The following is a 13,528-nucleotide window of genomic DNA, read 5'->3' on the forward strand; positions in this document are numbered from 1 at the left end:
CTTGAAAATACTGTTGAGTGGCACCTGGGTGGCTCAGTCGGTTAAGCATCTGCCTTTGGCTCAGGTCATGATCTCTGGGTCCTGGGATCAAGCTCTGTGTCAGGTTCCCTGCTCAGTGGGGAGTCTGTTTCTCCCTCTCCCTCTGCCTCTCCCCTCACTCATGTTCTCTCTCTCTCAAGTGAATACATAAAATATTAAAAACAAATACTGTTGAAATGTAGACTAAATGGAGATCTTCCATTTCAAGATGATGGATAAAACATTTTTCCCCTTACCATTTTAACACTCCATCAAAATGATAAAAGGAGTTAGAAGTAGATGAAATTTTATAGCAACAAATAAAATAGAAACAATGCATTCCTGGACAAGAGTTTTCCACAAATATCTTAAAGTAGAAAATGGAGTGATTTCCAAGAAAAAGGTACATAAACATCTAACTTTAAAGATGGAAGTGACATTAGAGATGACTTGAAGGAAGTACAGACACTGCTCTCCTACTTTTTGCTTCTTACCACCTCTCCCACGAGGGGGAGCACACAGTGTTCAGCCAAGTGGACAAGGTCAGGGAGGGACAAAACTTTCCCTGGGCTTGTTGGCATGTTCAACCACAAAGAGGTGTGTGACTGTCTTTTCCTCACTCCAGACAAGGGGAGTAAGACCATGTGGACTGTTTCAAGCAGGTTTTTAATTTATATTTTCTTTTAACCATTTAATGAACAAATACATAGTGGATGAGTACTTGGTGCCACACACAGGCATTTGAGATAAAACGGTGAGTAAAAGACTGACGCAATGTTCACGAAACCTACATTCTAGTGGGGCGATTGATCACACACTCACACAAATGTAAAATTACGGCTGTAATACATTTTGTGACAGACAAGTACATGTTGCTATGGGAACAAACAATGAGGTATTTGTTATGTTTGGGCACAATTTCATGAAAAGGTGAAAATCTAACTGGAATCTGAAGAATGAGCAGGAGGAGCTAACTAGTAAACAGAGAAGGTAAGAGCACCCCCAGCAGTGGAAACAGTATGTGTAAAGCACTGTGACAGGGAGGTGCCAGAAAGTTCAAACTTAAAACAAAAGGCCAGTAAGACTAGAGAACAGAAAACTAGAAATGCGGGAAGGGCCAAAATACATATGGCAGCCTAAGACATGTGTGGTGGTTAATTTTTATGTGTCACCTTGACTGGACCACGGATGCCATATCTGTGTTACATACACATTATTTCTGTGTGTGTCTATGATGGTGTTTCTGGAAGAGATTAGCATTTGAATTGGTAGGCTGAGTAAAGCAGGTGGCTTTCCCTAATGTGAGTGGGCATCATCTAATTCCTGAAGGACTTAAACTGAACAAAAAGGCAGAGAAAAATTAAATTCATTCTGACTGTTGAGCTGGGATATCAAACTTCTGCCCTGGATGCTCCTGATTCTTAGGCCTTCAGACTCAAACTGGAATCTGTATCTGTACCTCCCAGCCCTCAGGCTTTCTAAGAAAATCACTGACCCACTGACTGGGTCTCCAGCTCCAGATGGCAGATCATGGGACTTCTCAGCCTCCATAGTCACATGAGCCAATATCTTACAATAAATTGCTTTCTGTATATATATACATATGTATCTCTTATTGTTTCTGTTTCTCTGGAGAACCCTAATACATCATATTAAGAGTTAATTGCTGAGTGTTTAGGTGGCTCAGTTGATTAAGTGTCTGACTCTTGATTTTGGATCAGGTCATGATCTCAGGGTTGTGACATTAAGCCCCGTGTCAGGCTCTGAGCTGGGGGTGGGTCCTGCTTAAGATTCTCTCTCTCCCCTTCCCTTCTGTGCATGCTCACAAGCACAAGCTCTATCTCTAAAAACAAAACAAAATAAAACAAAACAAAACTTTAAAAAAGGGAGTTAATTGCTCATAGAATTGTAGGATAAAATTTAGGAGTTGTTGATGAAAGTCTGATGCTTAGTACTCAGTAGTATTCATTCCTTTATTTTTTTAAAGATTTTATTTTTTATTTATTTGACAGAGAGAGAGACATAGCGAGACAGGAAAAACAAGCAGGGAGAAGCAGGCTTCCCACTGAGCAGGGAGCCCTGATGTGGGACTCGATCCCAGGACCCTGGGATCATGACTTGAGCCGAAGGCAAATGCTTAACGACTGAGCCACCCAGGCACTGCAGTATTCATTCCTTTATAGAGGACCATTTATAATTGAGCTTTCTAAAAAATACTGCTTTGCTTTGTGTTTTGTTTTACTTTCTAGAACTTTTAGGATTATTTAAACTTGGTGCTTTAAAATTTTACAGCGTATGTATGGTGATAAACTGTTCCTTATTTTGTTGGAAAATCAGTGAGAACTCACAGTGACCATGCTTTCACTTTATCAAAATAGCCTCCATTATTTTGTGTTAGTTTCTTCCCTCCAACTGCTTTTAAGATATTTTATCATTAGTTTTCACCAGTTTGATTATGATGGACCTTAGTGTGCTTTTTTGTATGTTTGTCCCATTTGTGGGTTGCTTAAGCTTTTTGAAATTATAGGTTTATAGTTTTCATCAAATTTGATATATTTTTGCTGGTCATTTTATTATTTCTACAAACATCTTCACCTGCTCCCCATGTCTTTCTTCTCCTTCTGGACCACCAGTTCCTGTTCTATTATGTTAGATAATTTGACATTGACCCATAGGTCACTGCTGCTCATTTATTTATCTCTTTCAGTCTTTGTTGTCTCTAATTTGAGTAGATTATCTTGCAAGATTTTAATTTCATTGATTTTTTTTTTCAGTGTATAATTTACTGGTAATCATTTGGGTATATATATTTTTATTTCCCCACATTTCTAGAAGTTTTATTTAGGTTTTTTAAAATAACTTCCATTTCTCTCCTCATCATTTTTGTATTTTCTTTTATAGTTTTGAGCATATGGAGAATATTATGATAACTATTTTAATATAATTATCTACTAATTCCATAACTTTTGTTATTTCTAATTTCCTTCCACTGACTCGTTTTAGTGTAATTAATTGTCATATTTTCTTGCTCCTGTGCACACAATTTTTTACTAGATGCTTCACACTGTAGTTTTTACATTGTTAGGTAGTAGATTTTCTTGTATTCTTTTAAAAAGTGTACTTTGTTCAAGCATGCAGTTAAATTACATTGGATTAGTTTAATCCTTTCAAGTCTTGCTTTTAGTTTGGTTTGGAAGTGCCCAGAGCAGCCTTTGGCCTAGGATTCATTTTGCTCATTACTAATGAGGACTTTGGAAGATGCTACCCGAGTCCCTGAGCATTGCAACTTCTCTCCACTATTCCCATCCCAGAGCTCATTCAGCCTCCTGTTTTCTGGTGATTCTTTTAGTAGCCACTTGGAATTCTACCCAATATTTAGAATTCCAGTATTCAGGCAAAGATTCATGTCTCAGATATTGAAAGCTGTATTTGTCCAATATTCTCTTCTCTATTACCATTCTCCTCTTTGTATTATATCCTGGAAATTGCCTTTTGGCAGTGATTTGGGGCAATTATAGGGCTTACCTTATTTGTTTGACTTCCCTCAGATATCTCATTTTGTGGTTGCTTATTGTCTAATGTTTCAAAACAATTGTTTCATATGGTATATCCTGTTTTCTAGTTGTTTACAGTGGGAGAATAATTTCCAAAACAGTTAATTCTTAATGGATACAAGCATTAGTTGATATATTTATTTATTATTGTTGTTGGACTTCTTGGATTGATCTTATCTTTTTTCTTCTCTGCTATATTTTTTTCTCTATTATGTTTTTGGTCTTATTTCCCTGAGAAAATGACCTCTCATATTCATTTTATGATTTATTTTATTTTTACAATCCTATTTTAATTTTCAAGAATTTTTCTTGCTTTCTGATTTTCCCAATTATACATTTATGAAAATAACATCTTTTCAAATATATCATAATATATTGATTAAAAATTGGGGAGGTTCTCTTTTTCTTTAGGCATTTGTTGGTTTTTATTTCTTTAGCTGTTTTAGGCTTCTCTTAACAGTTTCGTGATTCTTTGTTTTCTCTCTATATCTAAGGACGAGTGGATAAATATCTTATTGTGAGCCCTTTTCATCTTGGGTACAGTGTGCAGTAGCTTATTTTGCTCAAAGTATGCACATAAAAAAAAATCAGTCATTGTTTTACGGGACCATTAAACACCAGAATGCAGAGATCTTTTCATTAAGATACAAATATATACATTAACTGTCCCAATTCTCAATTTCTTAAGAGAAGAATCATTTTGGTGGAGCAGGGAGGAATGTTGAAACTTCTTATTCTCTGATTCTACTTTACCTGTAAATGGTTATTATTGTAGACATATTTTTTGAACTATTGTTTTAAAGTAACAGTGAAGGAGAGAAATAATATCTGTAGTGAATCCACAGCCCTCAACAAAACTCCTCCTTTCTTCAGTGGTCTTATTTCCTCAAAGGGTCAATTTTAGGTCTTGCAAAAATGGTCTTTGAAACTGTTCAAAGACTGGGTAATAAAAATGACATGGTTCATTTTTCAAATCAAATACAGGATAGATAGATAGATGATAGATAGATAAATGATAGATCGATAGTTGTTTATGGATTCAATGAGAAGGATGAATTTGAGTGGGGCAAGAATCTGTGCAAGGTGACTGAGTGATTTTTTTTCTTTTTTTTTAGAGAGTGCATGCGCATGCACACACGAGTGGGCAGGGAGAGGGGCAAAGGGAGGGGGAGAGAAGGAGAATCTTAGGGGGGCGGGGCTCAATCTCACAACCATGAGATCATGACCTGAGCCAACATCAGAAGTCTGCAGCTTGGCTGCTTAATGGACTGAGCCATCCTGGCGCTCCTAGTTGAGTGATTTCTGTACTGATCCAAATGAAAGAGCAAGTAGTTTGAAAGATTGGGAAGCGGCATGAAAAGCTAGAGAAACAGAAGTAAGTGGATTCTTAAGACATTTAAGACACAAAATCGCCAGTACTTGATACTGGGTTGGAGGGAGGGTGGGTGAGGGAAAAGGCAGTGCCACTGATGAATCCTATGCTTCTAAGTTATAAATTGAATGGATAATGGAGCCAGTCACTTAGACAAACAAGAAATCCTGAAAGGAGTATTCATGAGTTGAATTCAGCTGCTTTTGAGGTCAGCTAAGGATGTGAGGAAGGTATTTGTGGTTAGAGATAGCAGGAAACATCTGGGCTGGGGATAGAAATTTATTAGTTGCTTATAAATAACTTTCCTAAAAGATATGGGCTTAGATATTTCCAGATGTTCTACCAAGTATCGTGAGAAGAAAAGGGCACCTGGGAATGAACCTTCAGAAATGCAGCACTTAATATTAAATAAAGGAGGGCAACCCAGAAATAAAGAAAAAGTTTAGTAGATGGAAACAAACAACAACAACAGAAAAAAACAGGCTAATGAATGCTGTCTCATGGAAGCCAAGGGAAAATATTATTCCAAGGAAGTAGAAATGTCAGAAGACTTGAGTATCACTGGAGTCATAAAAGATGAGAATTGAAACATATTCATTGCACACAGTGCCTTAAAGGTAAAAGGTTGATCGCATTTCCTGAACCAGATACTCCAGAAGCCTGATTTCCCAGCATAATTATTCATAATGCATCCTTTTACTTTTTAAAAGGAGTCCTGGTTTGTACAATAAATTACAGTTCACCTTGCTTAGAGGGCTTACATTGTGACTATTTAAAATTATGTTGAATAGAGTAACGTCAGATTGCCAAGGAATGAGGCATACTTGGGAGATTAGGGGAAGAGGACGGTGGTATTTAGCAACTCTGAAAAAAAAAAAGTTTAATTATAAGGGAGAGGCAAAGGTAAGTGCCTGAAAGAGAGATACAGATCTGAGAAAGGCTGTTGATATTTGCTGTTATTGTTGATATTGTCTTTTCTTAAATGAGATTGAATATGCAAGACTGCTCTAACATGCAGGAAGGAAGGAGGAAAGTTTGCATGGAAATATAGTTCTGTTTCTATTTTTGAAGAAGGAAGAAGTGAGATGATCCACTGAGAGGAAAGGGAAAAGGAAGCAAGAGGTTATGACATATTTGAAGTAAGCAGAGAAGGGCACGAATAGTCAAGTATTAGGTAGTTTGGGTTTTTAATATTAAATAGAGCATAACTTTCTGCCTCCTTGATCAGACAGCCCAAAACATATCAAATGAAGAACTTTTTCTTAGTCTAGCTAAGAAGCTTAAATGCAAAAAGATTTGGCACTGAAGCTGCAGTCAATAATACAGTGTTCATTTACTTCATCCTTCCCCAACCCAACCCATCACCACCACCTTTCTGGCCTTGTATCAGTTTTGCCTAGGAATCTGGTGGTATTTTTTTTTTTTTTTACTTTTTCTTTGTTTTGTTTTGGTTTTGTTTTTGTTTTGGGGAAAAAAAAGAAACCAACTCTGAGTTGCTCAATCAAAGACAACCTCAGAGACATAATTCACGGTGGCCCACAGAATCCACGAAGAACTGACTCATCAGATCCCAGGAAATATAAGAACCCCATGTGATAAAATCATGTGCTATGAGGCAATTTTGAATAATTTTTCAAAGAAAGTCAGGTTGAGATGACTTCATTAATAAGATGACTTCCTTTATTTTGGAAAAAAGAGATGGGTATCATATGTAGGTGAATGGGAGTCTTTCGATTGGAAGAATGTCACTAAGACAAGAGAAAGGATGGCACACACGGGAAACATCAGGCCCATCAGCTTGGGTAGAAAAGGAGATGTGGGGGGAGATGCGGCAAGAACAGAGGAAGAACAGTAGGAGTGGGAGTCCCCATGCAGGATCTCAGATATTGTCCTAAGGCATTGGATTTTATGCTGAAGATAATGGGAAACCACCTTCTGTATTTTGATGGAAATCTGTTCAGTATGTACCCAATGTAAATTAGCCAACTTAGGGATTTCATAAAATCAAATGGTGTCTAAAGTAATAAATAAGCAGTCTGCAGGTTGCTCTTTGCACAAAAAGCACAATAAAAAATCATAAGCTCTACTGAAGTTGAGGGGGGAAAAAAACCCCAGAAACTTCAAAGCAGAAAATTATGGGAATGCCTTGTGCTTTCTCTCCTGTGTGACTTACATACACTGCTCCCTTTCTCAGCGATGCCATTCTTCCTCTCCTCTGAAGGACTTCTATTCACTCTTCAGACTCCAATATTTCTTTTTCTGAGAAATCTTTCTTGGGTTCCACACGATTTAATTACTTTTATTCTCTGCTCTCTTGTTATCATTCTTAGCCTCCATTATAAGACTTAAGGCTTCACTGTAGCTATGTGTTTACAGGTCTGTGCTCTCTTAGCTCTGCATTGGGGCTAGCCATTTTGTTGGTTATGGAATGGTGTAGGAATATTACACTAAAGTCATTTCGAGTTATTTTATTAGAGATCATGTGGGTAAGTGACATCCATAGACTAGAGAAAAATTCAAGGAATCTTAAAACATGTGGATAAAAGAGGTCATTCACTTATTCATTCATAGAAAAATAGAGGCTCATTTGGAGACTGTGGTAGCCATGGTCTGTGTGGACTCTGTCCCACACCCACCCCCTCCCCCCATATACGCCCCCATAATGCTGAGGCTAGAAGCACGAACGCACATTTCAGAGCCTCCTCTGCCTGCTGGATTCCAGTTTGACCTTGCCAATGACCGGCCCTTGCAAGGGAGTAGAAGTCTAGAAAGTATGGAAGATTTTTGTTTTTCCACGCTTCTGGTAGTAGAGGCAGAGGGTGTGTGGGCTCCTAAACTTCAGATCAACTTTGTGGCTATTCTTTAAGCTCTGTGCTCAGTGGCTCCACCACCTGCAGCAACCAAGTTTCCAATTGTCGGGAGAATGTTGGCTCCTGGTTTATCACAGATTTCTGCCTTCAAGCTATTCCAGCCCTAAGGTCAGTAGCAGTTCCTGCAGTTACTGATCTCTTAGTGACATTCTTCCAATCGAAAGACTCCCATTCACCTACTGATCTCTAAGAAGCAATACCTTCACCTTTTGGTTACACTAGCCCTTGCAATAATTTTGTAACCATTTTCCTATTTTAAAATCCCCTTTGTTGGGACCCCTGAGTGGCTCAGTCGGTTAAGCGTCTGCCTTAAGCTCAGGTCATGATCCCGGGGTCCTGGGATTGAGCCCCACATCAGGCTCCCTGCTCAGTAGGGAGTCTGCTTCGCCCTCTCCCTCTGCCTGCCCCTCCCCCTGCTTGTGCGCTCTCTCTCTCTCAGAAATAAATAAAGTCTTTAAAAAATAATAATAAAATAAAATCCCCTTTGCTTGAAATACTTATACCAGCTAGTGCAGGGCAGGAGGCAGGAGAAGTTGGCATGGAGTAGGATGGTAGCAGTGGAGATGGAGAAGTGTGCAGGTTTGGGCTGTATTTTGCAGCAGAGCCAACACAACTGTCTGATAGACTGGATGTAGGGAGAAAGGGAAATCAAAGGATCAAAGATGATTACCACTTTTGATTAGAGAGTCCGGTGTATTACTGAGATAGGGAAGCATTGAAGAAGAAAAAAAAAATGGGTAAAAAATGTAACTGCTGAAACTATGTCTGTGAGCATTTAGGATATCAGAAGGCCTTATAATAATGCTCTGCCTTTGTAAGATTAGTATAGTTGAAAGAAGGAGAGGAAAGGGACTGTGCTTATAAAATTGTGTCATTTAGAAAGGCAGGTTAGGTTCATGGTTGTTAAGTGTGGGCTCCAGGATCAGACTATCTTATTGGGAGTTTCTGTTCCTTTGAGGATTTTATTTTTAATCCAGAAAGCTAGTAAGAATTTCATAACAAGCACATATGTCCACCATCCAAACTGACAAGGGAGGAGGTAAAGAAATGAGAATAATAAACTAATATACTACTTTGCTATTTTATTATATTGCTTAGATTCCTTTTTCTGTAAAAAAGAAATAAAACATTACAGTCACATTGTATTCTGTACCCCTATCTTTAGCACTTATTTCCCACCTACTACCATGCATTAAATTAGGTATTTATTTTTTTAGTCTGTATTTTCATACTTTGAATATATATATATATACATACCCATGAATAATATATCATTTTGTACATTTTTACTTCATGGATAGAGTAATATATTATTCTGCAGATTTTTTTTTCTGAATTTTTATATCTATACCTGACTCTATGGTAAGCCCCCAATAAATACTAGCTATCATATAGCAAGGCTTTGGGAGAAACTCACTTTTCCTTAAAGAGCCTCAACCAAGGCCCACTGAGATGGGTCTGTATCCTGAACATATCTTCTCTGTCAATATCCTTGCCATACACCATGTGTGAGTACCTCTGTATCTAGTATTGTCATTAGCTAAACTGAAGTGTTATATCCTATGAAGTCCTAGAAGGTAAAATTGTGCTAATTAATTGTCGTTATATCTCTAGCACTTAATAGAGCACCGGGCCTAGAACAGGCTCTTTGTCAATGTTTGATGACTGAATGAGTGAAATCTGTGTCATGCAAACAGAGAACACTTTTTGTGTGAGGAATAACTGACAGCCTTTTTTTTGAGCTAATTTGAGGAAACAAAACTCTTTAGCATGGGAGTTGATAGAAATACCGCTACTTGATGTTAAAACTTGGCACAACCTGCAAACCTAAATGGCCCGGTATGAGAACTGCATGTTTGAGAAAAGAATGGAAGGCAAAGAAGAACATGATAAAACCTTATAGAATGTTCTCTGGGCAAGGCTTATTCCTCTTTGGGTGTGATATGCATTACATAAAGTTAATCCATTAAGAATACACATTAATAACTAATATTCATTTTGCATATTTAAAATACTACATATCTTGTCATAACAAAACACAGTATAGCAATGGTTTTCACCTGTATTTAATATTTTTAAATGGGTGTTTTAAGCATTACCATTTCACTGCACATACTGCATTTCTGAATCAGAACATATTTCTTGAAAGATGACTTTATTTCATAGTACTATGTTTTCAATTATGTGCAAATATTTAAGCAACTGAAATATAAAATATTCATTCATATTCTTAATGGATGTGGTATTCCAACCCATTTTTTGTCACTCCAGATCACAATATACTTTCCCTTGTAAGCTGCATATTGAGTCATGGGAATAATACATTAACATGTTGTAAAATAAATAGAGATCACACTTGGGTTAAATATAGAAAGCACTAAGTTCCTGGTGGGCATCTACACACTATAGAAATTAGACATTCAACCCTATATAGTAATTTAAAAAATCACAGACATGTGCCTTTAAATCAACATCATAAAAAATCAATCACAGCAAAGACAATGACAATGAAATTTCTGTATGAAGAAAAGATTTCTGAATCACAAATGATAATCAAATTATTTTGAACAATATTCAATACTGTAATAGTTTAGTGCAATTTAGTAACTGGGATACCCCTTGAGAGATATTTGTTTTTAATCAAAGCAAATTTAATTGGAGAGATTGTCTTCCAAATTTATCCCGTTAATTTCTAAATCTTCCCCTGCTCATCACCATTCTTAAAGACCATATTTTTTTTACTGTTATACAATTGAGACATTTTATTTATTATAATGTTTTATATATCTAAATATCGCTACACTGAAGGCATGATTAAAAATGCCTGGCATACGTTAACATTTTAAACACATATATGAAACTATTATCAAAATGATAATAGCTGATTTTCTAGAGGTCTACAAAAACAAACTATCCCTTCAAAGTGTCCTAGAAATCTTTTTTTCTTTTCTGAATATAATCTATTCATATTCTCCAAGTAGCAAGTTAAAATGTGCGGGATATATTTGCCACTAAATCTTTTTGTGTGAAATGTAAACACTAAATCACCTAATAGAGTCCTATCTCAGCTTTTAAATGGGATTATTTATAACATCTTTGGAATATAAGGATATGAGCTACACTTAACCATCTGGGTATTTTGCTTCCTGCAGACAATTTGCAATGGTATAGTAAAATATTTTTTTTGCTTGTTTGTGTGTTTGTTTCTTATTAAACAGATATGATAAAACTGTCTTTGTAGAGTAATCACATTTTTTTTCTGACTTTCAGAGTAAGGTAGTCCATGTGCAGCAGCTTGATGTAAAGATAAAGAAATAATAATTATTAATATGAATAAAACAGTACCGCATACGTAATGAAAGCATGATTCGACAATGGCTAAGAATTTCAAAAGATAAAACACACTCCGAGTAGTGTTCATCTGCATAGTAGCATATTGAAGAAAGATTCTTTAAAGAAAGAATTATATACTTACTGAGTAGAACAGATAATTAAATAATTACACATTTTGATTGAAAAATATATGTAGTTCATTAAAACAGAGACTCTTTAACTCCACTTCTCTAGCTAAGCTTCTATTCAGATGCCAAGTTTGTACTTTAATTAGAACAAAAGACCGACATTAACTTCAATGCAACATAATTCATAATAATGATTGTATATTAATCTCTTGAGCTTGCTGGAACATAGCACCTGACATATGGCATAGTACAACCACCTGTGGAGTTCTCTGGGGACGGAGGTGGTGCATATTAATTAGCCCCTGGGAAATAAAATCTGCTTCCTTCTGAGAAAAGCTACCTCCATGCTTATTGGCTTATGACTTCAAAGGAAGTAGATGGAATACTGCTAGGCTCTGTCTATACTCATTAAAGCATTGTCTAGATGTAGGCACTGAATCTACTGCTCCTGAATTAATTCTTGACGGAATCCTGCTTAAGAAATTAGAGTAGCCATGCAGTTCCTTGGCTTCATTGATTGGATTTTGGCTGAAAACATCAAAATTACCATTTTGGTTACAGAAAATTATATAACTATATAATTCAAACACAAAATAATCTAACCTGAAGTATATTAAAATTTGAAGCAGCTCCTTTTTCTTGAATGCTACCTGAAAGTGCCTCAATTTAATCCTTTGCTTTGTAAATTTAGATACAATCTGAATATGTATAAATGTCTTTAAGAAAAATGTCATCTCATAATAAGCAAGGTCTTGAGATTCTTGGCAGTCCCAGGTATGCTAAAGGCATTTCAGTGTATATCTTCAAAGGATAATGGAAAGGAATTATGGAAATAAAACTCTGGCTGATTAACAGATAAATATATATTGAGATGAATAGATCCTAAAATTACTAATCCCATTGCTAGTGTATATCTAGAAAGAGAAAACAGAAAATTGAGTGGATATGGTGATGACCAGAAAAGGCTACATTTTAAAGATTTTTTTTGCAATTGTCTTTTCAAGTTCTTGCCACCTGTAATTCTGAATTGCACAAAACTCACTTAACTGAAAAGTATTTGTATTTGATGGGGTGCCTAGCACTCTGTGAAGTTTTAAAACATCTTTCAGAATTGCAGATTCTGAGGCTTTTTTAAGCCTGCAATTTAAATTTATGCAAGAAATACAGATTCACTAGCAGCTAGGCAGAGTATTTCTTTTCTTAAATTTCACATTGTTTGTTTAGCTTTCCCTTGGGTTACATCCATGATCTCGTGATGGAACAGTTATGTTGCTGATACATTTATTGGAATATGTGGATCCATTTCCCTTCCGCTCAACACATGGATTGGCAGTTTAAAATAATTCTTTTCTACTAGGAGAACGTGTGGCTAAGGCACATTTAAATAGCCTATTAAACCAATGAGATGACAATGTGCTACCCTCAGAGAAAGATTAATTTTTGGAGTAATTAATTACACATTCCACAGAATGTCTCTTGAGAACATTTTTGCCTAGGTCTACCAACTTATTGTGCAAATAATTATAGTTTTTCATTTGAGGCAAAGTTGCTGATTCATTATTAGGCAGATGTAACAGATCATTCATTGTTTATTTTATTTTCATGCACCTATTTTTTCAGTGGGGAAATCTACTGTATGCCATATATATATATAATTATTTTTAAAAATCAATTAGTTTTTCTGACTCTTTAAGGATAATACAAAACCGTGGTTGTAAATCCCAGCACCTGCTCTTTTTTTTTTCCCTCAGTGAAATTATACAGGCATTTTGAGGAGGCAGTTGTGAAATATGTGGCTTCTCATATCTTTTTATGTTGTTTCATCTAGTACCATGATATTTTATAATGGTACACTTATTCTTAATGCTTTTATAGATAGCTTCTAATTTATCTACACACGCCCACCATTGCTAGGGTGGGCAAACATCGTAGGGAACGATGTAATTTGTTTCTTCAAACTCTTTAATTAAACCAGTAAAGCGGCAGACTACACAGTCTGATCAGTTGTGTAGAAATACATTAAAATTTTCAGTTGCATCATGTTCTATAACCAAAAGATTCTCTGGATGTTTTCTGCAGCACTCAGTGTGAGGAACACGGGACTGCGTACCAGACAGCCCAGCAGGGAGACACCTCAGCCATTTTCTTTAGTTGTGGAATTTTGGACAAGTCGCTCAACCAAATGTCTTCATTTTTCAAATGGGTTATTGTGACGGGCGCCTGGGTGGCTCAGTTGGTTAAGCGACTGCCTTC

This window comes from Neomonachus schauinslandi, chromosome 1 (genome assembly GCF_002201575.2).
Source record: "Neomonachus schauinslandi chromosome 1, ASM220157v2, whole genome shotgun sequence".
Classification (NCBI taxonomy): Eukaryota; Metazoa; Chordata; class Mammalia; order Carnivora; family Phocidae; genus Neomonachus; species Neomonachus schauinslandi.